This window comes from Lithobates pipiens, unplaced genomic scaffold (assembly GCF_037356315.1).
Source record: "Lithobates pipiens isolate NorthernLeopardFrog02 unplaced genomic scaffold, aLitPip1_a1.2 Scaffold_19, whole genome shotgun sequence".
NCBI classification, from domain to species: domain Eukaryota; kingdom Metazoa; phylum Chordata; class Amphibia; order Anura; family Ranidae; genus Lithobates; species Lithobates pipiens.
The window spans coordinates 591343370-591370276 of record NW_027507764.1 but is presented as its reverse complement, the minus strand read 5'-3'; the positions used below and the strand labels follow the sequence as shown (position 1 = coordinate 591370276).

At 47.2% G+C, this 26907-nt stretch overlaps 1 pseudogene; it reads right to left on the bottom strand.

Annotated features, from left to right (window-relative positions):
- Nucleotides 1–7016: 7016 nt before the first annotated feature.
- LOC143999766 (U2 spliceosomal RNA) lies at nt 7017–7122 on the bottom strand (annotated as a pseudogene).
- Between the last annotated feature and the right edge of the window lie 19785 nt (nt 7123–26907).

The following is a 26907-nucleotide window of genomic DNA, read 5'->3' as shown; positions in this document are numbered from 1 at the left end:
GATGTGTGCGATTTTCAGAATGCAGATATGTGCAATTTACAGGCTTCTGTATGCAGTTATGTTTAATTTACAGTTTGCAGAATGCAGATATCTGCGATTTACAGAATGCGAGTTACAGGTTGTAGATATGTGCGATTTACAGGTTGTAGATGTGCTATTTACAGAATGCAGATATGTGCGATTTACAGAATGCAGATATGTGCAATTTACAGAATGCGATTTACAGAATGCAGATATGTGCGATTTACAGGCTGCTGTATGCAGTTATGTGCAATTTACAGTTTGCAGAATGCAGTTATGTGCGATTTACAGAATGCAGATATGTGCAATTTACAGGTTGCAGAATGCAGATATGTGTGATTTAAAGGTTGCAGAAAAGGTGCCTGATGTGGTTATACACAAGATAGCCATGATTCATCTGCTTTAGTAAAAGCCCTGTGTATAATGTGCAGCCTGGTATATGATGTGCAGAGCCCTGTGTATAATGTGCAGCCTGGTATATGATGTGTAGAGCCCTGTGTATTATGTGCAGCCTGGTATATGATGTGTAGAGCCCAGTGTATAATGTGCAGCCTGGTATATGATGTGTAGAGCCCTGTGTATTATGTGCAGCCTGGTATATGATGTGTAGAGCCCAGTGTATAATGTGCAGCCTGGTATATGATGTGTAGAGCCCAGTGTATAATGTGCAGCCTGGTATATGATGTGTAGAGCCCGTGTATAATGTACAGCCTGGTATATGATGTGCAGAGCCCTGTGTATAATGTGCAGCCTGGTATATGATGTGTAGAGCCCAGTGTATAATGTGCAGCCTGGTATATGATGTGTAGAGCCCGGTGTATAATGTACAGCCTGGTATATGATGTGCAGAGCCCGGTGTATAATGTGCAGCCTGGTATATGATGTGCAGAGCCCGGTGCATAATGTGCAGCCTGGTATATGATGTGCAGAGCCCGGTGCATAATGTGCAGCCTGGTATATGATGTGCAGAGCCTGGTGTATAATTTGCAGCCTGGTATATGATGTGCAGAGCCCAGTGTATAATGTGCAGCCTGGTATATGATGTGCAGAGCCCTGTGTATATTATATAGCCTGGTATATGATGTGCAGAGCCCGGTGTATAATGTGCAGCCTGGTATATGATGTGCAGAGCCCGGTGTATAATGCACAGCCTGGTATATGATGTGTAGAGCCCAGTGTATAATGTGCAGCCTGGTATATGATGTGCAGAGCCCTGTGTATAATGTGTAGCCTTGTATATGATGTGTAGAGCCCTGTGTATAATGTGCAGCCTGGTATATGATGTGTAGAGCCCTGTGTATTATGTGCAGCCTGGTATATGATGTATAGAGCCCAGTGTATAATGTGCAGCCTGGTATATGATGTGTAGAGCCCAGTGTATAATGTGCAGCCTGGTATATGATGTGTAGAGCCCGTGTATAATGTGCAGCCTGGTATACGATATGTAGAGCCCGTGTATAATGTACAGCCTGGTATATGATGTGTAGAGCCCGTGTATAATGTACAGCCTGGTATATGATGTGTAGAGCCCAGTGTATAATGTGCAGCCTGGTATATGATGTGTCGAGCCCAGTGTATAATGTGCAGCCTGGTATACGATGTGTAGAGCCCGTGTATAATGTACAGCCTGGTATATGATGTGCAGAGCCCTGTGTATAATGTGCAGCCTGGTATATGATGTGTAGAGCCCAGTGTATAATGTGCAGCCTGGTATATGATGTGTAGAGCCCGGTGTGTAATGTGCAGCCTGGTATATGATGTGCAGAGCCCGGTGTATAATGTGCAGCCTGGTATATGCTGTGCAGAGCCCGGTGCATAATGTGCAGCCTGGTATATGATGTGCAGAGCCTGGTGTATAATGTGCAGCCTGGTATATGATGTGCAGAGCCCAGTGTATAATGTGCAGCCTGGTATATGATGTGCAGAGCCCGGTGTATAATATACAGCCTGGTATATGATGTGCAGAGCCCGGTGTATATTGTGCAGCCTGGTATATGATGTGTAGAGCCCAGTGTATAATGCGCAGCCTGGTATATGATGTGTAGAGCCCCGTGTATAATGTGCAGCCTGGTATATGATGTGCAGAGCCCGGTGTATAATGTGCAGCGTGGTATATGATGTGCAGAGCCCAGTGTATAATGTGCAGCCTGGTATATGATGTGCAGAGCCCTGTGTATAATATACAGCCTGGTATATGATGTGCAGAGCTCGGTGTATAATGTGCAGCCTGGTATATGATGTGCAGAGCCCGGTGTATAATGCGCAGCCTGGTAAATGATGTGTAGAGCCCAGTGTATAATGTGCAGCCTGGTATATGATGTGTAGAGCCCGTGTATAATGTGCAGCCTGGTATATGATGTGTAGAGCCCTGTGTATAATGTGCAGCCTGGTATATGATGTGTAGAGCCCAGTGTATAATGTGCAGCCTGGTATATGATGTGCAGAGCCCTGTGTATAATGTGCAGCCTGGTATATGATGTGTAGAGCCCAGTGTATAATGTGCAGCCTGGTATATGATGTGTAGAGCCCGTGTATAATGTGCAGCCTGGTATATGATGTGCAGAGCCCTGTGTATAATGTGCAGCCTGGTATATGATGTGTAGAGCCCGTGTATAATGTGCAGCCTGGTATATGATGTGCAGAGCCCTGTGTATAATGTGCAGCCTGGTATATGATGTGTAGAGCCCAGTGTATAATGTGCAGCCTGGTATATGATGTGCAGAGCCCAGTGTATAATGTGCAGCCTGGTATATGATGTGTAGAGCCCGTGTATAATGTGCAGCCTGGTATATGATGTGTCGAGCCCGTGTATAATGTACAGCCTGGTATATGATGTGCAGAGCCCTGTGTATAATGTGCAGCCTGGTATATGATGTGCAGAGCCCGGTGTATAATGTGCAGCCTGGTATATGATGTGTAGAGCCCGGTGTATAATGTGCAGCCTGGTATATGATGTGCAGAGCCGGTGTATAATGTGCAGCCTGGTATATGATGTGCAGAGCCCGGTGTATAATGTGCAGCCTGGTATATGATGTGCAGAGCCCGGTGTATAATGTGCAGCCTGGTATATGATGTGCAGAGCCCGGTGTATAATGTGCAACCTGGTATATGATGTGCACAGCCCGGTGTATAATGTACAGCCTGGTATATGATGTGCAGAGCCCGGTTGTGAGAAGTGGGAGGGCCCAAATCTGAAGGGGTGGGGTCTTGCGCCCCCCCATCCTAAAATTTCACCAGCCGCCACTGACTATCAACTATCACTGATGTCATTTGCAGTTTTACCTTCTGAGAGACTTTTAAGTGTCCGTGGTTTTTTTTCAGTGCTGCACTACTATGTATTTAATGTCTGTTTGAGGTTTTTTGTTATAGTTACCTTTAGTGATCAGCTGCTGTGTTACATTTTTAAAGTTATTATTATTTTGCGCTGACTGACTCCATATTTTCTATTCGAACCTGAGATAAGCAGTGCACAGGGGGCAGTAGGTCAGTGGGTGTGTGTGGGGGGGGGGGGGCATGGTAGAGTATAGGAGTCAGCAGGTCGGAGCACATGGGGTCAGGAGGGCACGATATGTGTGTGTGTGGGGGGGGGCAGGAGGACACATTACACAGGGAGAAGCAGGGCACATTATGGGGCACATAGGGCACATTACAGGCTGGGGGGGGGCACAGTAGGACACATTACATGGGGTGGAGCAGGGAACATTATAGAGTACATTACATGGGGGTGGCAGAGGGGCACATTATGGGGCACAGCAGGGCACATTATGGGGGCTATCAGGGCACATTATGAGGCACAGCAGAGAACATTATATGAGGCAGGAGGGCACATTATGGTGTACAGCAGAGCATATTATGGGGAATTTTACATGGGGGCAAGAGGACACATAATGGGACACAGCAGGACAAATTACATGGGGATGAGAGGGCAGATTATGGGTCACAGCAGGGGATATTGCATGGTGCAAGAGGGCACATTTTAGGGCACAGTTTGGTGCTCACAGCAGGGTACATTATGGGGCACAGAATGATGTATCATTCACACAGGGCACATCATGGGGCATACAGTAGGACTCAGGGCACATCACAGGGCACACAGGATGGAACTTGGCGCACAGTGGGGCACATAGTAGGGTATGGGGCACACAGTAGGACACATCATAGGGCACACCGCAGGGAACACAGTAGGGCATAGCACAGGGCAAACAGTGCCCCTCATATGTGTAAATCACCCTGCGTCTATTAGGGGCACAGGGTGACTGAGAACCTCACTATGATCTGTGCTATTTAGACACACTGCACAGCCACACTGGAATGTTGTATATATGTATATATTGTGTGTTTTCTCGTGCTGTTGTGGACTCTTTGCTGTGATTGTTTGGGGTGGGATTGTATTCCAAAGTTCTATTGTATCTATCTGCCTTGGATATTATGGGATGTGTATGTAGATTAGCTGTGAGATTGGTGGGGTGAATTCCTCCAACAGCTCTCACTGCTGATAAGACTGTTTATTGATGATAAATTTGAATACACCTGACCTGTGTGCCTATTGTGATTGGACAGTTTACCCCACCCCGAATCCAAGGGGGGGGGGGTGTCTCTGAGTTATATATCTGTTGTAACATGTGCTTGAATAAAGGAGTTTGATGTTGTTGTTCACCCTACAGTGAGTTATGGCTGGTGACTGGGTGAGCTAAGGGGTCTTGGATAGTGCTGGTTCTGGACAGAGGAAGCATTTACGGCAGACATAGACCTGTTGAGGACAGGGATTTGTCACAGGGACAAAGTGTACGACTTGGTCCACCTAGCTAGAAGGCCTGGCGGACCCCTCTCCTCATGGCCAGCCCAAAGAGAGACCCCCCCCAGGTTCAGGGGAAGAAGTAACCTAAGGGCCACACATCCTCCCTGTAGACTTCAGAGCAAGACCATGGACTCACACCGTCCCTCCATCCAGTGAGAAAAAAAAAAAACACACATACAGAAGGATAAATAAAATAAATAAATACAAAGTGCACCGGTTAGGTCCTGAGGCCTGATAACAAAAATTGCCCCAGACTTAGTCAGAAGGCCTATCTCTATAAGGCACAGTGCAGAAAAAGTTTTTAGTGCTGTGGTGTGACCATGGGCCTTTTCACACTGTGGGGTCCCACACCAAAATGTTACTAAGAGCACCCCTAGGGTGACCACTCCTCAAGAGGCACAGACATGGCAGACTCTCTTCCTTCCCAGCCCATGGCTAGACAAGGTAGAGCCACTCAAACCAGAAGGAACTGAGCCTCTCAAGTCTTGAATTACTACCGTGCCCCAACTGCCAGTTGGCACCCCAGTTTATGTTCCAGTCGGTACTAGCCTTCAGAGCCCCCATCATAGAAGCAGGGATACTATATTTCCAGTGATCCCAGCCCCTCAGGAATGACGGCATAGCACCCCTACTGGAAACGGAAAAGAACAGATACTAAGCAAAACCAAAGAAATCCCCAGCTCAAATTACCAACCAGCCTGCAACCTACCAAATCATCCCATCTAACAGTATGAGTTAAAAATAGGGAGTTAGTTTGCACACATTTACAAATACATGCGTTAGTTACAGAGCCTTGTCAAGGTACTGCAGTATTTTTTGTAGTCCTAACTAAATTTTGAGAGCCTCCATAGTAGACGCACATAATGGATAGGCAGGGGGCAGGTAAACCTGGATGCAGCCCACCCCTCCTTAAAAGGTATAGGGGTGCACTGGACACCCAACACATAGCACCATGGCAGCAAAGGTGTCCAGTACTTCAACAGTACACACAATTCGCCAGTTCTCCCACCTATAATTGGCCATCACAGCAAGGGCAAGGCATGCAAGACAAAACCAAAGAACTACAGAAAATTTTGGGGTGCCTTGACGGGGCTTTGTAGCTTACGCATGTATTTGCAAATGTGTGCAAACTAAACCCCTGTATCATACTTGCCAACAGTGCCAATTTTCCCAGGACAACCCCGATTTTTGGACCCTCTTCCCGATCAGAGTCCATCCCGATGAAAATCCCGGGATTTTCCTTTAGTCCTGGGAATTAAGACTGTTTTTGGCAAAGACCGCAGCGAGCTGCCACCGCCACGAGATCTCTTTCTGGCTTTCTCTGTGTATACAATGGAGAGGGTAGGGGACTCCGATCCATGCTGCCAATCAGCTTCTCGCATCAGTGTACATGTAGACAATTCTCTTGTACACTGAAGTCGATTGACTGCACGGATCGGAGGCCCCTCCCCTCTCCACTGAACAAACGGGGAAAGACGGGAAATGGAGCTGCCACCAACCCTCCACCCCGTGTGTCCGACGAGAGGGGGGCACTGATGTAAAGGTGGGCTCCACTGGGGACACCAGATGTAAGGAGGGGCTCTGCTGGGGACACCTGATGACATCTGGTGGCAGGTGATGGTGGCAAGTGACACGCTCACGGCTCCCATTGATTCTGCATTATGGTGAGTTGAATGATTTAATTTTATATTACAATGTAATAATAGAAATAATGTGCTTCAATCATCCTGACACCATAACAACCATGGTCCCGGGATGATAGAAGCGCCAACACCAGGTGTTTGGAGTATCTTTATCTGCTGATTGTTAAACTTTCTGAAATTTTCTATTGTGTTGTAGGATCTGGGCCTGCTGTCCCTCCACCCACCGTTCTTTCCTTCCTCTTCTCTCCTTCCCTCCCTATTCCTTTCTTTCTCCCTTGTTTATCTCAGACTCAAACCATACCCCTTTGAGCCACTCCCCATTCAAACCACACCCATGTTCCTTTAAACCATGCCCATTTTTCACACTCTGCGTTTCCGTCCTCCTAATTATAATAAGACTCTGCCTACAGACAAAAAAGTGTCCTCATAAATTTTTTGAGAATGTTGGCAACTATGCTGTATTTATTTAGACAGGATAATTTGGTTGGTTAGCAGGCTGGTCGGTAAGTTGAGCTGGGATTTCTTTGGTTTTGTTTTGCATGTGTTGACCTTCCATGTGCTACTTGCTGCAAAAGCCAGTTTTAGGTGAGGGCAGTGGCCATTTGTTGTATTGAAGAACAGATACTACACTTGATCTTAGCCAAAAGGCCGAGAAGTAGCTTGGAAATGTAAGTGCCCTAATATTAAATGTCAGAAGCTACAGTATTTATAGCTGCTGACCTTTAATTAAAGCTCCTCTTTAATTCATAGAGTTCCCTGGGTACCCCATTGCAACGATACATTTAACAGCAGCCCGGAGTGGGGATACAGTAATGTATTCATTGTTTTTTTTTTTTTTAAAGAACATTAAAAAATATGTTGCAACTTTGTTGCTTCTGCTGTCCCGTTGACCTATAGATATTTGTGACAGGAGCTGTTTTTTGCTTATTCGGTAAAACAGTGCATAGAACGTGATAGGGCTTTGCCCACCTCACCATAACTTGTCTGCTTGTGCCCTTGTATGATATTCAGTGTTTAGTGACTTGTTGTAGTGATCATATAAAGATATTAATAACTGTGTGCATTTTGTAGGTACTGAACCCGGCCTTTCTATGGTAGAAGATTGTAAAAGGTCTCTACTGGAGAAACTGAAAAAATACATGAGCAGAACAGAGAAGGTTGGATCTCTGACCATTTACAAGAGGAAAATGGAGGATGTAAAGCAGCAGAGTAAAGGGGAATTTAAAACAGTGCAGCTCAATAAGAAAAACAAAGTGATCATGATGGTCGGTGAAACCGGATCTGGTAAAACAACCTTGATTAATGCTATGATCAACTACATCTTTGGTGTGGAGTGGAAGGATGATCAACGGATTCAGATAATTGAAGAGAGTAGTAAGAAGAGTGAAGCCCACAGCCAAACATCGAGTGTCACTACGTACCAGATCCACCATGAAGATGGATTCCGAATCCCGTACCCCATAACCATCATTGACACTCCGGGGTTTGGAGACACGAGAGGGAAACATCATGATGGGCAAATCATGCGGAAGATACGAGAATTTTTTTCTAAATGCGAATTCACGGAAATTGATGCGATTTGTTTTGTGGTTCAGTCATCTTTGGCTCAGTTAACTCCAACAAAGGCGTACATTTATGATAAAATTATATCAATTTTTGGGAAAGACATGAAGGATAATATAGTCTTCTTCACCACCTTCTCTGATCTCCAGGAACCGAGCGTTCTCGCAGTAATTACTGAGGCTGATGTTCCCTGTGCAAAATCTGAAGATGGAAAACCTGTGTATTTTATGGTCAATAACGGCATGCTGTATGCTGATAACAGCCCTGATCAAGTTGGTAAACGTGTCTACAAGGCTCAGGAAGTGCAGTGGGAAATGGGAATGAAAAGCATTGAGGAATTTTTTTTACAATATTTGCCTGGATTAGCCAGTAAAGATTTAACTTTAACAAAGGAAGTTCTAGTAAAAAGAAATGCTTTGGAGGTAATTTTGGATGGACTTGGCCAACAAATTGAGATAGTGACCGGGAAACAGCATGAATTGGAGCAAATAGAGAGAGCTCTGACTGAAAACAGGTGGGAGGTTAAAAAAAATGAGAATTTCGAGTATGAAGTGACAGAGACCGAAAAGATAACATATTTTGATATTAAAGAAAAATATGAAAAAGCGGCGAAGATGGTGCTGGATCTAGAAAATGTTCGCTTAGCCTTAATGGAAGACATTAGGAAGGCAGAGGATGAGGTACTGGAAATTACTGGAGAGATTCGGGATCTCAGCAAACGTCTACAGGAGATCGCCTTACAACCAAACCCGATGTCTGCGACAGATTACATAAAGCTGCTCATCGAAAAAGAGAAGCAGGAAGCAGAGACTGGATTTCTGGGGAGAATTAAAATAATGGAAGAAAACATAAAAAATTTTGAACGTGTTGGTAAAATTCAGTCCGGCAAATGGCAAAACTGAAAAAAACAAGGTGCCATTGTAAATCTTGTTGGTCCCAATTATTGTTTTTTTAGTTTTTTATTAAGCAGTTCCCCGATGCCTCCCATCTCACCCGTTTTTATATATGATAGAGAACAATACCCGTGTGTGCCTCACGCTACTCATTGTTTTCCTTTTTTTACCCATCCATACCATAGAACATGTGATAATTAGAGAATACATAGACAGACCCATTTGGAATTTCAGCATGTTTTCTGCTATTGTCATGTGGGAGCCAATGAAATTATGTCTGATATTACATAGTTATATAGTAGGTGAGGTTGAAAAAAGACACAAGTCCATCAAGTCCAACCTATGTGTGTGATTATATGTCAGTATTACATTGTATATGTCTGTATGTTGCGGTCGTCCAGGTGCTTATCTAATATTTTATTGATACCATCAGGGGCAGACTGACAACTGATGGGGCCCCCGGGCAATAGAAGATCATGGGGTCCCCTGTGTCCCAAGCCACACCTGGACAGGGGGACAATGGGGGGAGCACAGCACACAGGGGGACACTGTGGGGAGCACACAGGGAGAACCTGGGAGGGGGCACAGGGGACACTGGCGAAGGGGGAAAGCACATGGGGGACACTGCTGGGTTTGAGAGCACACGGGGGGAGAGCACATAGTGGGACACTTGGGAGGGGGGAAGCAAACAGAGGGACACTGGGGGAGCACACAGGGAGACCCTGGGAAAGGGAAAGGGCACGGGGGGCACTGTGGGGTTGGAGAACACACAGGGGGTCACTGGGGAGAGAGCACACAGAAGGACACTGTGGGGGGGAGAGCGTACAGGGAGAGCCTGGGGAGGGGGCGAGGACACATGGGGGAGAAGCACACAGGGGAACACTGGGGGTAGCACACAGGGAGACCCTGGGAGGAGGAGAGCACACAGAAAGACACTGTGGGGGAGGTGGGGTGCACACAGGGGGACACTGTGGGGAGTAGGGAGCACACAGGGGGACACTGTGGGGAGCACACAGGGGGACACTGTGGGGAGTGGTAAGCACACAGGGGGACACTGTGGGGAGTGGGGAGCACACAGGGGGACACTGTGGGGGGGTGGGGAGCACACAGGGGGACACTGTGGGGAGTGGGGAGCACACAGGGGGACACTGTGGGGGGGTGGGGAGCACACAGGGGGACACTGGGGGGAGCACACAGGGAGACCCTGGGAGGGAAGCACACAGGGGGGCACTGAGGGAGTGGGGAGCACACAGGGGGACACTGAGGGAGTGGGGAGCACACAGGGGGACACCTGGGGGGTGCAGAGCACACAGGGGGACACTGTGGGGGGATGGGGAGCACACGGGAGACCCTGGGAGGGGGAGAGGGCGGAGGGGGACACTGGGGAGGGGGGAAGCACACAGGTGGACACTGGGGGGAGCACACAGGGAGACCCTGGAAGGGGGAAGCACACAGGGGGACACTGTGGGGGGGTTGGGAGCACACAAGGGGACCCTGGGAGAGGGAGAGGGCACAGGGGGACACTGGGGAGGGGGGGAGAACACAGGGGGACACTTGGGGGAGCACATAGTGGGACACTGGGGGGGGAGAGCACACAGGGAACACTGGAGGGGGCACTGGGGGGAGAGCACACAGGGGAACACTGGGGGGGGGGACACAGGGGGACCCTGTGGGGGGGAGCACACAGGGGAACAGTGGGTGGGGGGAGCACACACAGGGGGACACTGGGTGGGGGGGACACACAGGGGAACACTGCGGGGGGGGACACACAAGGGAACACTGGGGGGGACACACAGGGGGGCACGGGGGAACACACAGGGGTACACAGGGGGACACGGGGGTACACAGGAGGAAAAGTGGGGACACACAGGGGGAAATGGGGGACACAGGGGGAAAAGGGGGGACACACAGGGGAACACGGGGGGACACACAGGGGAACACTGCGGGGGGAACACACAGGGGAACACTGGGGGGGACACAGGGGGGCACAGGGGAACACACAGGGGTACACAGGGGGACATGGGGGGTACACAGGGGGAAAAGTGGGGACACACAGGGGGAAAAGGGGGGACACACAGGGGAACACTGGGGGGGACACACATTGGGACACTGGGGAGGGGGACATACAGGGGAACACTGTGGGGGGAGAGCATACAGGGGGTAGTGTGGGGAGAGCACACTGAAGTCTGGCCTGGGCCCCATACATCTGTACTGCAGTCACCCTCTCCCTCCGATGGCAGCCCTCCAGTTAAAAAAAGTTTCACCCCCCCCGGTCATGCCTGTAATAATGCCGCTAACAGCACGCTGCTCCGCCAGCCCCTCCTCCCTTCTCGTCCGTCCTAGGTGATGTAGTGTACAGTGCAAGCACCTGGGACAGACAGGAGGGAAGGAGGGGCCAGCGGGGAGCAGAGCGCTGTTAGCGCTATTATTACAGCCGCTTCAAGGGGCCTCTCGTTGGGCCAGCCACGGGCCCCCAATGGCTCCGGGCCCTCAGACGGTGACCGAATGACTGATGGGTCAGTCCGCCCCTGGATACCATCGATGCCCCCCAATGAGACCACCGCCTGTGGAAGGGAATTCCACATCCTTACCGCTCTTACAGTAAAGAACCCTCTATGTAGTTTAGGATTAAACCTCTCTTCTTCTAATTTTAGTGGGTGGCCACGTGTTCTTCAGTCACCAAAAAAATGGTTTTATCTGCGTTTTAAAGTAAAGCATTGTTGTGTCTATAAGAGAACTTATCATCATTTGGATAATCCAAGCATTCGGTCCATTATGAATGCTGCTGCCAGACTCATCCACCTTACCAACTGCTCAGCATACTCCATTCCTCTCTGCCAATCCCTCCACTGACCTCCATTCAGTGTCCTCCACCCCTCTCTGCCAATTCCCCCACTGACTTCCATTCATTGTCCTCCACCCCTCTCTGCCAATCCCGCCACTGGCCTCCATTCAGTGTCTCCACCCCTCTCTGCCAATCCCTCCACTGGCCTCCATTCATTGTCCTCCACTCCTCTCTGCCAATCCCTCCACTGGTCTCCATTCAGTGTCCTCCACTCCTCTCTGCCAATCCCTCCACTGGCCTCCATTCAGTGTCCTCCACCCCTCTCTGCCAATCCCTCCACTGGCCTCCATTCAGTGTCCTCCACCCCTCTCCGCCAATCCCTCCACTGACCTCCATTCAGTGTCCTCCACCCCTCTCTGCCAATCCCTCCACTGGCCTCCATTCAGTGTCCTCCATCCCTCTCTGCCAATCCCTCCACTGGTCTCCATTCAGTGTCCTCCACTCCTCTCTGCCAATCCCTCCACTGGCCTCCATTCAGTGTCCTCCATCCCTCTCTGCCAATCCCTCCACTGGCCTCCATTCATTGTCCTCCACCCCTCTCTGCCAATCCCTCCACTGGCCTTCATTCATTGTCCTCCACCCCTCTCTGCCAATCCCTCCACTGGTCTCCATTCAGTGTCCTCCCCTCTCTGCTAATCCCTCCACTGACCTCCATTCAGTGTCCTCCACCCCTCTCTGCCAATCCCTCCACTGGTCTCCATTCAGTGTCCTCCCCTCTCTGCTAATCCCTCCACTGGCCTCCATTCAGTGTACTCCACCCCTCTCTACCAATCCCTCCACTGGCCTCCATTCACTGTACTCCACCCCTCTCCACCAATCCCTCCACTGACCTCCATTCAGTGTCCTCCACCCCTCTCTGCCAATCCCTCCACTGGCCTCCATTCAGTGTCCTCCATCCCTCTCTGCCAATCCCTCCACTGGTCTCCATTCAGTGTCCTCCACTCCTCTCTGCCAATCCCTCCACTGGCCTCCATTCAGTGTCCTCCACCCCTCTCTGCCAATCCCTCCACTGGCCTCCATTCATTGTCCTCCACCCCTCTCTGCCAATCCCTCCACTGGCCTTCATTCATTGTCCTCCACCCCTCTCTGCCAATCCCTCCACTGGTCTCCATTCAGTGTCCTCCCCTCTCTGCTAATCCCTCCACTGACCTCCATTCAGTGTCCTCCACCCCTCTCTGCCAATCCCTCCACTGGTCTCCATTCAGTGTCCTCCCCTCTCTGCTAATCCCTCCACTGGCCTCCATTCAGTGTACTCCACCCCTCTCTACCAATCCCTCCACTGGCCTCCATTCACTGTACTCCACCCCTCTCCACCAATCCCTCCACTGACCTCCATTCAGTGTCCTCCACCCCTCTCTGCCAATCCCTCCACTGGCCTCCATTCAGTGTCCTCCATCCCTCTCTGCCAATCCCTGCACTGGCCTCCATTCAGTGTCCTCCACCCCTCTCTGCCAATCCCTCCACTGGCCTCCATTCATTGTCCTCCACCCCTCTCTGCCAATCCCTCCACTGGCCTCCATTCATTGTCCTCCACCCCTCTCTGCCAATCCCTCCACTGGCCTCCATTCATTGTCCTCCACCCCTCTCTGCTAATCCCTCCACTGACCTCCATTCAGTGTCCTCCACCCCTCTCTGCTAATCCCTCCACTGGTCTCCATTCAGTGTACTCCACCCCTCTCTACCAATCCCTCCACTGGCCTCCATTCACTGTACTCCACCCCTCTCCACCACCTCTTCTGCTCAGCCAGCAAGTGAAATTCAAAATAGGAACAATAACTTGTAAAGCCATCCACAACATGGCCGCCAATGAGCTAATGAGCTGAGCCCTCTGATCCCTCCTGTATTGAATTGTAAGTGTACTGTCTGCCTTCACGTTGTAAAGCGCTGTTGGCACTTTATAAATGTTGTATAATAAACATAATAATGGGGTATTCATAGATAAGTTATTTAAACTGTCCTGGAAATATACAATGTAAGCTTTGCTCTATGTTTGAATTCAGTTAAAGTTTAGAGCTACGAGGAGATGTTTACTGATCAGTAATGATTGATTAGGAATAGCGATGGATGGAACACATGGCTCCCTATGGAGTAAGATACACAAGTTCCATGCAGAGGCGATCAATGTCACATGATCATAAATTGCTCCAATCACATACCACCAACCACAGCAATATTCTTCTGCATGTTATCTGTAGAACTTATTCCACATTTCATTTGTTTAGCAATCAGTTGCTTCTTCTGGTGATTTTAGCAGCACAGTTGAGGTTTTCCATCGGCCAGGTCACGGCCTTCCATCTGCTGGGTGACGGCCTGACTGACTTCACAGTGTAAAGATCTGATGGGGATCACTTTCCCCCTGCAGGGCCGCAGGGTGACAGTAACAGCGGGCACAGTGTCTGCAGAGTGCTGCTACTGTACAGGGCTCACCCCAATAGATGGGCACAGAGTCTGTAGATAAAGAGTGCAGGAACACAGGCACCGACAGCAGGGGGAAAGTGATCCCCGCCAGCTACTGTCACACCACAGAAAAGTGTGGGAAAACAATCAGTGTGGGGGGCAGGAGAGACAAGCTGCAGGTCTGGAGGTGGGGAGTAACACTGGGCATTGCAACCTCTGTGTCACAAGTGTAAGGGGGCGCACTGACCAACAGGGTAAGGAAAGCATACAGACCACCAGGGTAAGGGAGCACACTGACCAGCAGGGTGTGGGGTACACTGACCACCAGGGTATGAGTTACACTGACCACCAGGGTATGGGGGACACTGACCAGCATGGTATGAGGTACACTGACCACCAGGGTAAGGGGGCACACTGACCATCAGGGTAAGGGGGCACACTGACCACCAGGGTATGGGAGAACACTGACCACCAAGCTATGGGGGAACACTGACCACCAGGGTATGGGGGAACACTGACCACCGGGGTATGGGGGAACACTGAACACCAAGGTATGGGGGCACACTGACCACCAGGGTATGGGGACACACTGACCACCAGGGTATGGGGTAACACTGACCACCAGGGTATGGGGTAACACACTGACCACCAAGGTATGGGGGAACACTGACCACTGGGGTATGGGGGAACACTGACCACCGGGGTATGGGGGAACACTGACCACCGGGGTATGGGGGAACACTGACCACCGGGGTATGGGGCAACACTGACCACCGGGGTATGGGGGAACACTGACCACCAGGGTATGGGGGAACACTGACCACCAGGGTATGGGGGAACACTGACCACCAGGGTATGGGGGCACACTGACCACCAGGGTATGGGGGAACACTGACCACCAGGGTATGGGGCACACTGACCACCAGGGTAAGAGGCACACTGACCACCAGGGTAAGAGGCACACTGACCACCAGGGTATGGGGGCACATTGACCACCAGGGTATGGGGGCACACTGACCACCAGGGTATGGGGGCACACTGACCACCAGGGTAAGTGGGCACACTGACCACCAGCATTAGAGCAGCATATTGAGCTAGAAATTGTAACTTGCAAAGCTTCTACCCTCAAGCACATGTAAAACTTGAGAGGCAATACAATATATTATATAAAAGCAACTATTTAGTTTTATGTTAGACATTTTAGAAAGGAATTTTTGCTTCTTTGTATCAGAAAGACAAATGATATATTTACAATTTGTTTTTATATTTCTACGCTGAGCTACTTACATATCCTGCTTAGAGATAACCCAGCTTCCCGCCTATTATAGAGAATAAGAGAGAAGAGTATTGTGGTATAGACACCTAGAGATATTGTACAGTACATGGTCATATCCAACATTCACAGCTCAGTTATGTTATAAATAATGTTTTCATTGATGTGATATAATGAAAAACATCTTGAACTGCGGTATAAACATCATATAAAATCTATAATTCTGTCTTAAGCTGTAAAATGGGTGATAACTTGTGGAAATTGTTGTATTTCTGTTTAGCATTTGTCATTTTCCTACTAGATATCCAATGATAGAATATTAGATTTTCATATTTTGTAACCACCCAAATCAGCAGCCAATGGAAATGTACCAACCATAAAACTTCTGTGCAATGGCTGAAAGAACTCCGAGCCTCCATATTGTCTGTACTCTTCTCCATATCTGTGAAAATAAAACCTTCTTATCTCATGAAGAGAAGAATCCGGTCTTTGTAATTTGTAATTTGATAAAATCCACTCTTCAGCTCAGACATTTTTTGTGTTCCTTGGTGGTCAGACCAAGATTTGTTACATAGTTACATAGTTACATAGTTAGTCAGGTTGAAAAAAGACACAAGTCCATCCAGTTCAACCAAAAAAAAAAAAATATATATATATATATAATAAATATACCAGCCCATGTACCCAAATTCTATACCCACAGTTGATCCAGAGGAAGGCAAAAAACCCCAGCAGAGCCATGATCCAATTTGCTAAAGCAGGGGAAAAAATTCCTTCCTGATCCCCCGAGAGGCAATCGGATTTTCCCCGGATCAACTTTACCTATAAATTTTAGTACCCAGTTATATTCTGTACACTTAGGAAATAATCCAGGCCTTTCTTAAAGCAATCCACTGAGCTGGCCATAACCACCTCTGCAGGGAGTCTATTCCACATTTTCACAGCTCTTACTGTGAAGAAACCTTTCCGTATTTGGAGATGAAATCTCTTCTCCTCTAGATGTAAAGAGCGCCCCCTTGTCCTCATTGTTAACTGTAAAGTGAATAACTCAACACCAAGTTCCCTATATGGACCCCTTATATATTTGTACATGTTTATCAAATCCCCCCTTAATCTCCTCTTATCAAGAGAGAATAAATTCAATTCCTCTAATCTTTCCTCATAGCTGAGCTCCTCCATGCCTCTTATCAGTTTGGTTGCCCTTCTCTGCACCTTCTCCAGTTCCCCGATATCCTTTTTGAGAACTGGTGCCCAAAACTGAACTGCATATTCCAGATGAGGTCTTACTAATGATTTGAACAGATGATATCTCTCTCTCTGGAGTCCATATCTCTCTTATACAAGAAAGGACTTTACTCGCTTTGCAAACAGCAGCTTGGCATTGCATGTTATTATTGAGCTTATGATCTACCAAAACCCCCAGATCCTTCTCCACTATGGATCCCCCCAGATCCTTCTCCACTATGGATCCCCCCAGATCCTTCTCCACTATGGATTCTCCCCAGATCCTTCTCCACTATGGATCCCCCCAGATCCTTCTCCACTATGGATCCCCCAGATCCTTCTCCACTATGGATTCCCCCAGTTGTACTCCCCCTAGTGTGTATGATGCATATTCTTAGCCCCCAGTGCATAACTTTACATTTCTCAACATTAAACCTCATCTGCCACATAGTCGCCCAATTAGACAGAGAATTGAGGTCGGCTTGTAAATTGGAGACATCCTGTAAGGACTTTATTGCACTGCATAGCTCGGTGTCATCTGCAAAGATGGAAATGTTACTTTTGATCCCAGACCAAATATCATTTATAAAGATATTAAAAAGCAAGGGTCCCAGCACTGAACCTTGGGGTACACCACTCATAACCTTAGACCATTCAGAGTAAGAATCATTAATCACGACTCTCTGAATTCTGTCTTTTAGCCAGTTTTCTATCCATTTACAAACTGATGTTTCCAAACCTGTAGACTTTACCTTACACATGAGCCGGGTGTGCGGAACTGTATCCAACGCTTTTGCAAAATCCAAATATATCACGTCCACCGCCACCCCTATGTCCAAGGTTTTACTTACCACCTCATAAAAAGAAATCAGGTTTGTCTGACAACTCCTGTCTTTCATGAATCCATGCTGTCTGTTGCTCAAAATATTTTTTTCCTGCAAGAACTCGTCTATGTGGTCTTTTATTAATCCCTCCAGTATCTTCCCAACTATAGAAGTTAAACTAACGGGTCTATAATTACTTGGTAAAGACTTTGTTCCCTTTTTAAATATAGGCACCACATTGGCCCTGCGCCAATCCAGTGGTACTATTCCTGTCATTAATGAGTCCCTAAAAATTAGATACAATGGCTTTGAAATTACAGAGCTCAATTCTTTTAGGATCCGTGGGTGGATGCCATCAGGTCCAGGTGCTTTATCCACCTTTATTCTGTCCAAATATTTCTGGACCATATCACTTTTGAGCCATTGTGGATTTGGGGCTGTGTCACTACCACCCCCATTATGGACATGAGCTCCCCCATGCTCCTTTGTATACACAGAGCTGAAGAAAGTATTTAATAAATTAGCCTTCTCTTTGTCCCCAGTCACCCACTCCAGATTATTTTGTAAAGGGCCTACATGCTCAGACTTAACCTTTTTACTATTAATATATTTGAAGAATTTTTTTGGGGTTTGTCCTACTGTCTTTTGCAATCTGTCTTTCATTCTGAATGATTTGGATCATGGATTTGTATTTGTATTTGCAAAGAGTAGTTAAAACACAGTCTCTCAGCATAGGATTAGAGGGTTTAGGTGGAAAGGTACTCTTATGCCACGTGCACATGACCGGACTTTTCGAGGGACTAGGTGCGATGGTCTTTCCGATGGACTTTCGGCGGAGTTCCGGCAGACTTTCCGAATAAACGGATTTGGCCACACCCAATCACACCACAGTCCGATGGATTTGACCGTGATGACGTACGACTGGACTAGAATAAGGAAGTTCATAGCCAGTAGCCAATAATTGCCCTAGTGTTGGTTTTTGTCTGTCGGACTAGCATACACACAAACGGATTTCTCAGTCCGGCGGAGTTCCAGTGGAAAAATTTAAAATATGTTCTATTTCTAAAGTCCGCCGGATTTTTGGCAAGCAAAGGTCCGATAGAGCCCACACACGATCGAATTGTCCGATGGACTCGTTCCGTCTGACTTTTGCTGTCAAAATATCTGGTCGTGTGTTCGCGGCATTAGTGTTAATTTCAGTATGGAAAAAGTCTCTCACTTCAGTAAATCCAGAGAATAGCCAACTGGATCCTCACCCTAGTTGGATTGTCCTTCTCTCACCAGGCCTAGCAGCCAATGGGGTGTTTGAGTCAGGATCAAATCTCTGTCACAGACTTTGCTATAAAACAAGGGACACCGCAGAGGAGAGTATAATACCTCTTCTATTACAGAGAATAGAGGGGAGGTAGGAGACAAGGGACACGGGAGAGGGGGGTATAATACCTCTTCTATTACAGGGAATGGAGGGGAGGTAGGAGACAAGGGACACGGGAGAGGGGGGTATAATACCTCTTCTATTACAGGGAATGGAGGGGAGGTAGGAGACAAGGGACACGGGAGAGGGGGGTATAATACCTCTTCTATTACAGGAAATAGAGGGGAGGTAGGAGACAAGGGACACGGGAGAGGGGGGTATAATACCTCTTCTATTACAGGAAATAGAGGGGAGGTAGGAGACAAGGGACACGGGAGAGGGGGGTATAATACCGCTTCTATTACAGGGAATGGAGGGGAGGTAGGAGACAAGGGACACGGGAGAGGGGGGTATAATACTGATTCTATTACAGGGAATGGAGGGGAGGTAGGAGACAAGGGACACGGGAGAGGGGGGTATAATACCTCTTCTATTACAGGAAATAGAGGGGAGGTAGGAGACAAGGGACACGGGAGAGGGGGGTATAATACCGCTTCTATTACAGGGAATGGAGGGGAGGTAGGAGACACGGGACACGGGAAAGGAGGGTATAATACCTCTTCTATTACAGGGAATGGAGGGGAGGTAGGAGACACGGGACACGGGAGAGGAGGGTATAATACCTCTTCTATTACAGGGAATAGAGAGGAGGTAGGAGACATAAGACAATGTAGAGGAAGGTATAATACCTCTTCTATTACAGGGAATGGAGGGGAGGTAGAAGACACAGGACATCAGAGAGGGGGTATAATACCTCTTCTATTACAGAGAATGGAGGAGCGGTAGGAGACACAGGACACTCGTGTGGTTCCAGTATCTTGCAGCCAGTCCGGTGATACCACATGAGATTGGATTTGCTTAGGTCCTTCAACTTGTCCAGGCTCTTGTTGAGAAGTCAACCTTTGCGCGGCCTTCTCCCGAAGAGTCCTCCCCTGGATACCTTCACAGTTGCTGGGCCTCTCCACTAACCGAGACGGCACCGGACCACCTCCGAATCCTTCCGTTCAGTTTCCTCCCCTCGGGGCTAGCCAGCCCCGAGACGTAAAGTCAGGTGGATCCGCCCCCCAGGCCATGGAAGTCCTGGGGGCTAGTCAGGAGGACCAGGACCATGCAGTCAAAACATACTTCTGGACTGGAACCTTGAAACACCTTAAGTACCCTCTCCCAGAAAGCACAGCAAGAGCGACACTCCCACTGGGCTGGTTCTGAGAGAGTGTAACATTAATGCACCCAACTATACTGTGTTTCAATGCCTGCCAAAAGTGACAGCGCCCCCTATGGCCAGGTAGAACATCCTGCAGTCCAGTCAGACTGGTGCTGAGGTCAAAATTGAGAACAATTAAACCCAAACCAAACTGTGGTGAAATTAAATTGAAAAAAAAAACATATAGCGCGTGCTCTTCAGGAGCCGGCGCTACAGCTGTAACATAAAATGTGGAAAAAGTGAAGTGCTGTGAATATTTTCCGGTTGCACTGTATATATATATATATATATGTTAGCAGGGCATTTTTCAGCTGGCAGTTGGTGGAACTTATTTCCACCGCCTCTGGCTCAGGCGCTCTGCTCACCACCATCAGTTGTACACACAGACATCAGATATACGGCTTCTGTGTGACAGCTCGTCTCCCATTGGCTCTCACAGATCTGATCTCCTGGGCTGTTCCCACTGAGTGCTGGGTGGGGAAAAGGGAGATGCCCCCCGGATGATCTCCCTGCAAGATGGAGCAATCTACGGTATGCGTAGGGTTGCCACCTTTTCTTCAAGTCAATCCTGGGCACTTTAGCCGCACACAGCTAAATATTTTTATTAGTGGGGAACGCTGTGGTCTCTGGTATAAATGGGAACTCTGATGTAAAGGGGTTTCTGCTCACCAAACCTCCCACTTACATCAGAGTTCCCAGCATTCCCCCTTAAATTATGGTTCCCAAAACCCCCCCTTACATCTGAGTCCCCTTTAACTTAGTGTACTCACTCGCTTGGAGGCAGGAGAGAGAGAGATAGGGAGGACTTCAGGCACAGACTTTGGATGGTGAGCTCACTCATCCAAGGATGGAGGCCTAGGCCGCGTACACACGAGAGGATTGTCCGCCCAACTAAGTCCGTCAGACAATCCGACAGACAGTCCGTCCTACTTTTGAATGAACGGACTTGACCACACACGATGAACAGACAGTCCGCTGAAAGCTTGCGCGATGACGTGTACGGCACGTACGACAGGACTAGAAATACGACGTCCAATACACTGCAATGCAACCTTCGCCGTGTAAATCCTTTCTGAGCATGCGCCATACTTAGTCCGTCCAAATTGCCTACTCACGAGCGGACTGTCCGCTGAAACCAAGTTTGGACGGACAATATTACGGAAATTCCGAAAGACTTAGTCCGCCAGACTGTCCACTGAAAAAGTCCGCTGAAGCCCACACACGAGCGGACTGTCCGCTGAAACACGTTTCAGCGGACTAAGTTGGACGGACAATCCTCTCGTGTGTACGCGGCCCTAGGCATCGACACCTTTTATCTACGATGTATCTGCCAGTTGCAGAGCTTCAAACTTCCAGCGCAAACATCCCTTTCCTAAAGGAACAGAATGCCAGGGATTGAAGTGTGGGCAGACAGAGGGATAGGGGTGGGAGGGGGAGGAGGAGATTAAGCCCTCTCTCCTCTCCTGTCTGTGTATGGGGGTGGGGCCCATGTGCACACCTATGCACTCTGCGGTTCTGGTACTTGGTTACTTGGGGAGCCACAGTCCATTCTGAATATTGTGTCCGGGTTTCAGATGGTCTGAAACCCGGACACGCGATTCAAAACCTGGACTGTCCGGGTGAATCCTGGATGGGTGGCAACCCTAGGTATGCGGGAAGGTACTAGAGACAGCTGGATGCTTCAGCTTAAAGGGGTTGTAGACATATGTGGTTTTTTTTTCACCTTAATGCATCCTATGTGTTAGGGTGAACAAGAGGGTGGGACAGGGCTGAGGAGGCCGAGTGTCTAAAGAAGGGGACACTTAAAGCTGGAAAACTAATAAAACAGGGTTATCAACCTTTTTTATCAAGGAATTCTTGGCAAAAAGTTTGATATCTCAGGGAACCCCTGAAATAATGTTCAGTTCTGTAGCTCACCAAACACTGGTATGATCAGCGAGCTGCTGATATAACAATTGTTTTTAGAAATTATATATATATATAGTAAAACTTACCTATTTAATGTGAAACTTGTGCTTGCATCATTCTGTGCAGATGCTCAATTCTGGGTCAAACCTGAGATAATTAAATACATAGTAGTGCAGCGCTGAAAAAAAAAACCCCACTGACACTTAAAAGTCTCTCAGAAGGTAAAACTGCAAACGACATCAGTGATCCCACCACCAGCCAACCAAACCGCTCACCTCAAAATATAGACCCCTGAATTAACACATAGGTCAAATGCGTATTTCACCACTGATAGAGGTCATACACCGGGATCTCGGTAAACCAGATGGAAGAACTACGACTTCTTATTATTTGACGCTGCCATCAATAGTCACTCTTGTGTTTTTTGTGAGATACTGTATGATGACGGTCCAAAATGGTGGCACAATCTAAAAGTGGTGGAAAGTTGTCCGGCTGAATCCTATGGGAGCACTAAGTTTCTCTCATACCTATCTACGCATTGGCTTTCTGTCCATGCACAGTGAAGAGAATTCTTCACACCAAATTTAAACGTAGTGATTGATAAGACAGATGCATGTAGTCACCCGGGACCTTTGTAGAGCTGCGACTGGAGCGTCAGTGGTGAAATACGCATTTGACCTATCTGTTAATTCAGGGGTCTATAGTTGGTGAGCAGTTTGGTTGGCTGGTGGTGGAATCACTAACGTAGTTTGCACCATAAAGGATATCTGCATGTATCTCTATCATCACAGAGGAGAACATCACTATCATACAGTGGAGACCCGTCCATATGGGGTAGTCAAAAAAAAAAAAAAAAAGTAAAAAAAAAATATATTTTTAAATTTCCCTCCCTATGTGCATTGTATCCTGGCGCCGGGCGCAGTGCAATTTAGGTAGCGCCACGTCTATGCAATCACAAGATTGCAGACGAGGTGATTGTTTTGGCCCAAAAAAAAGCGCTCTGTGGCGCCACAGCTTCCAGCGCGATGGACTGGCAGAGCGAGTGCATAGACCTGCACTTTGAGTGAGTGGTGGGCGGTGCTTCCGACGTCACTCAAGGAAGTGACGTTGGCATAGTCCTGCTCTGTTCTCTGTGAAAGGATCAGGTAAGGGGCTGCCGCATGGCTACTTACCACTTCTTCATTATTTATTCAGCGCCGCCGCCGGTAACCCCTCCACATCCACAGAGTTACTATTGGTGGTCGGCACTCGGCAGCATACCCCAACCCCCCTCCACCACCCCCCTGCTAATCAAGACTTTTAAAAAAATGTGTTATTATCGGTGGTCGGCAGCATACCGACCGATTGTTGGGGTATGCTGCCGACCACCGATAATAACACTTTTTTTTAGTGCAATTTACAGGTTGTAGATATGTGCAATTTACAGGTTGGAGATACGTGCGGTTTTCAGAATGCAGATATGTGCGATTTACAGAATGCGATTAACAGAATGCAGATATGTGCGATTTACAGAGTGCAGATATGTGCGATTTACATGTTGCAGATATGTGCGATTTACATGTTGCAGATATGTGCTTTTTTCAGAATGCAGATATGTGCTTTTTTCAGAATGCAGATATGTGCGATTTACAGAATGCAGATATGTGCGATTTACAGAATGCAGATATGTGTGATTTACAGAATGCAGTTATGTGCGATTTACAGAATTCAGTTATGTGCGATATGCAGAATGCAAATATGTGCAATTTACAGGTTGCAGAATGCAGATATGTGCGATTTACAGGTTATAGATATGTGCGATTTACAGGTTGCAGATATGTGTGATTTACAGAATGCAGATATGTGCGATTTAGAGAATGCAATTTACAGAATGCAGATATGTGCGATTCAGAGAATGCGATTTACAGAATGCAGATATGTGCGATTTACAGGTTGCAGAATGCAGATATGTGCGATTTTCAGAATGCAGATATGTGCGATTTACAGAATGCAGATATGTGCAATTTACAGGCTGCTGTACGCAGTTATGTGCAATTTACAGTTTGCAGAATGCGATTTACAGAATGCAGATATGTGCGATTTACAGGTTGCAGATATGTGTGATTTACAGAATGCAGATATGTGCAATTTACAGAATGCGATTTACAGAATGCAGATATGTGCTAATTACAGAATGCATATATGTGGGATTCAGAAAATGCGATTTTCAGAATGCAGATATGTGCGATTTACAGAATGCAGTTATGTGCAATTTACAGGCTGCTGTATGCAGTTATGTGAAATTTACAGTTTGCAGAATGCGATTTACAGGTTGTAGATATGTGTGATTTACAGGTTGTAGATATGTGCTATTTACAGAATGCGATTTACAGAATGCAGATATGTGCGATTTACAGAATGTGATTTACAGAATGCAGATATATACGATTTACAGGCTGCTGTATGCAGTTATGTGCAATTTACAGTTTGCAGAATGCAGTTATGTGCGATTTACAGAATGCAGATATGTGCAATTTACAGGTTGCAGAATGCAGATATGTGTGAATTACAGGTTGCAGAATGCAGATATGTGTGATTTAAAGGTTGCAGAAAAGATGCCTGATGTGGTTATACACAAGATAGGCATGATTCATCTGCTTTAGTAGAGCCCTGTGTATAATGTGCAGCCTGGTACATGATGTGCAGAGCCCTGTGTATAATGTACAGCCTGGTATATGATGTGCAGAGCCCGGTGTATAATATACAGCCTGGTATATGATGTGCAGAGCCCCGTGCATAATATGCAGCCTGGTATATGATGTGCAGAGCCCGGTGTATAATGTGCAGCCTGGTATATGATGTGCAGAGCCCAGTGTATAATGTGCAGCCTGGTATATGATGTGCAGAGCCCAGTGTATAATGTGCAGCCTGGTATATGATGTGCAGAGCCCCGTGTATAATGTGCAGCCTGGTATATGATGTGCAGAGCCCGGTGTATAATGTGCAGCCTGGTATATGATGTGCAGAGCCCCGTGTATAATGTGCAGCCTGGTATATGATGTGCAGAGCCCGGTGTATAATGTGCAGCCTGGTATATGATGTGCAGAGCCCAGTGTATAATGTGCAGCCTGGTATATGATGTGCAGAGCCCGGTGTATAATGTGCAGCCTGGTATATGATGTGCAGAGCCCGGTGTATAATGTGCAGCCTGGTATATGATGTGCAGAGCCCGGTGTATAATGTGCAGCCTGGTATATGATGTGCAGAGCCCCGTGTATAATGTGCAGCCTGGTATATGATGTGCAGAGCCCGGTGTATAATGTGCAGCCTGGTATATGATGTGCAGAGCTCGTGTATAATGTGCAGCCTGGTATATGATGTGCAGAGCCCAGTGTATAATGTGCAGCCTGGTATATGATGTGCGATTTATAGGTTGCAGATATTTGTGATTTACAGAATGCAGATATGTGCAATTTACAGAATGCGATTTACAGAATGCAGATATGTGCTAATTACAGAATGCAGATATGTGCGATTCAGAGAATGCGATTTACAGAATGCAGATATGTGCAATTTACAGGTTGCAGAATGCAGACATGTGCGATTTTCAGAATGCAGATATGTGTGATTTACAGAATGCAGTTATGTGCAATTTACAGGCTGCTGTATGCAGTTATGTGAAATTTACAGTTTGCAGAATGCGATTTACAGGTTGTAGATATGTGCTATTTACAGAATGCGATTTACAGAATGCAGATATGTGTGATTTACAGAATGCGATTTACAGAATGCAGATATGTGTGATTTACAGGCTGCTGTATGCAGTTATGTACAATATACAGTTTGCAGAATGCAGTTATGTGCGATTTGCAGAATGCAGATATGTGCAATTTACAGGTTGCAGAATGCAGATATGTGCGATTTTCAGAATGCAGATATGTGCAATTGACAGAATGCAGATATGTGCAATTTACACGCTTCTGTATGCAGTTATGTTCAATTTACAGTTTGTAGAATGCAGATATGTGCGATTTACAGAATGCGAGTTACAGGTTGTAGATATGTGCGATTTACAGGTTGTAGATATGTGCTATTTACAGAATGCAGATATGTGCGATTTACAGAATGCAGATATGTGCAATTTACAGAATGCGATTTACAGAATGCAGATATGTGCGATTTACAGGCTGCTGTATGCAGTTATGTGCAATTTACAGTTTGCAGAATGCAGTTATGTGCGATTTACAGAATGCAGATATGTGCAATTTACAGGTTGCAGAATGCAGATATGTGTGATTTACAGGTTGCAGAATGCAGATATGTGTGATTTAAAGGTTTCAAAAAAGGTGCCTGATGTGGTTATACACAAGATAGGCATGATTTATCTGCTTTAGTAGAGCCCTGTGTATAATGTACAGCCTGGTATATGATGTGCAGAGCCCAGTGTATAATGTGCAGCCTGGTATATGATGTGCACAGCCCCATGTATAATGTACAGCCTGGTATATGATGTGCAGAGCCCAGTGTATAATGTGCAGCCTGGTATATGATGTGCAGAGCCCAGTGTATAATGTGCAGCCTGGTATATGATGTGCAGAGCCCTGTGTATAATGTGCAGCCTGGTATATGATGTGCAGAGCCCTGTGTATAATGTGCAGCCTGGTATATGATGTGCAGAGCCCGGTGTATAATGTACAGCCTGGTATATGATGTGCAGAGCCCTGTGTATAATGTGCAGCCTGGTATATGATGTGCAGAGCCCTGTGTATAATGTGCAGCCTGGTATATGATGTGCAGAGCCCAGTGTATAATGTGCAGCCTGGTATATGATGTGCAGAGCCCGGTGTATAATGTGCAGCCTGGTATATGATGTGCAGAGCCCTGTGTATAATGTACAGCCTGGTATATGATGTGCAGAGCC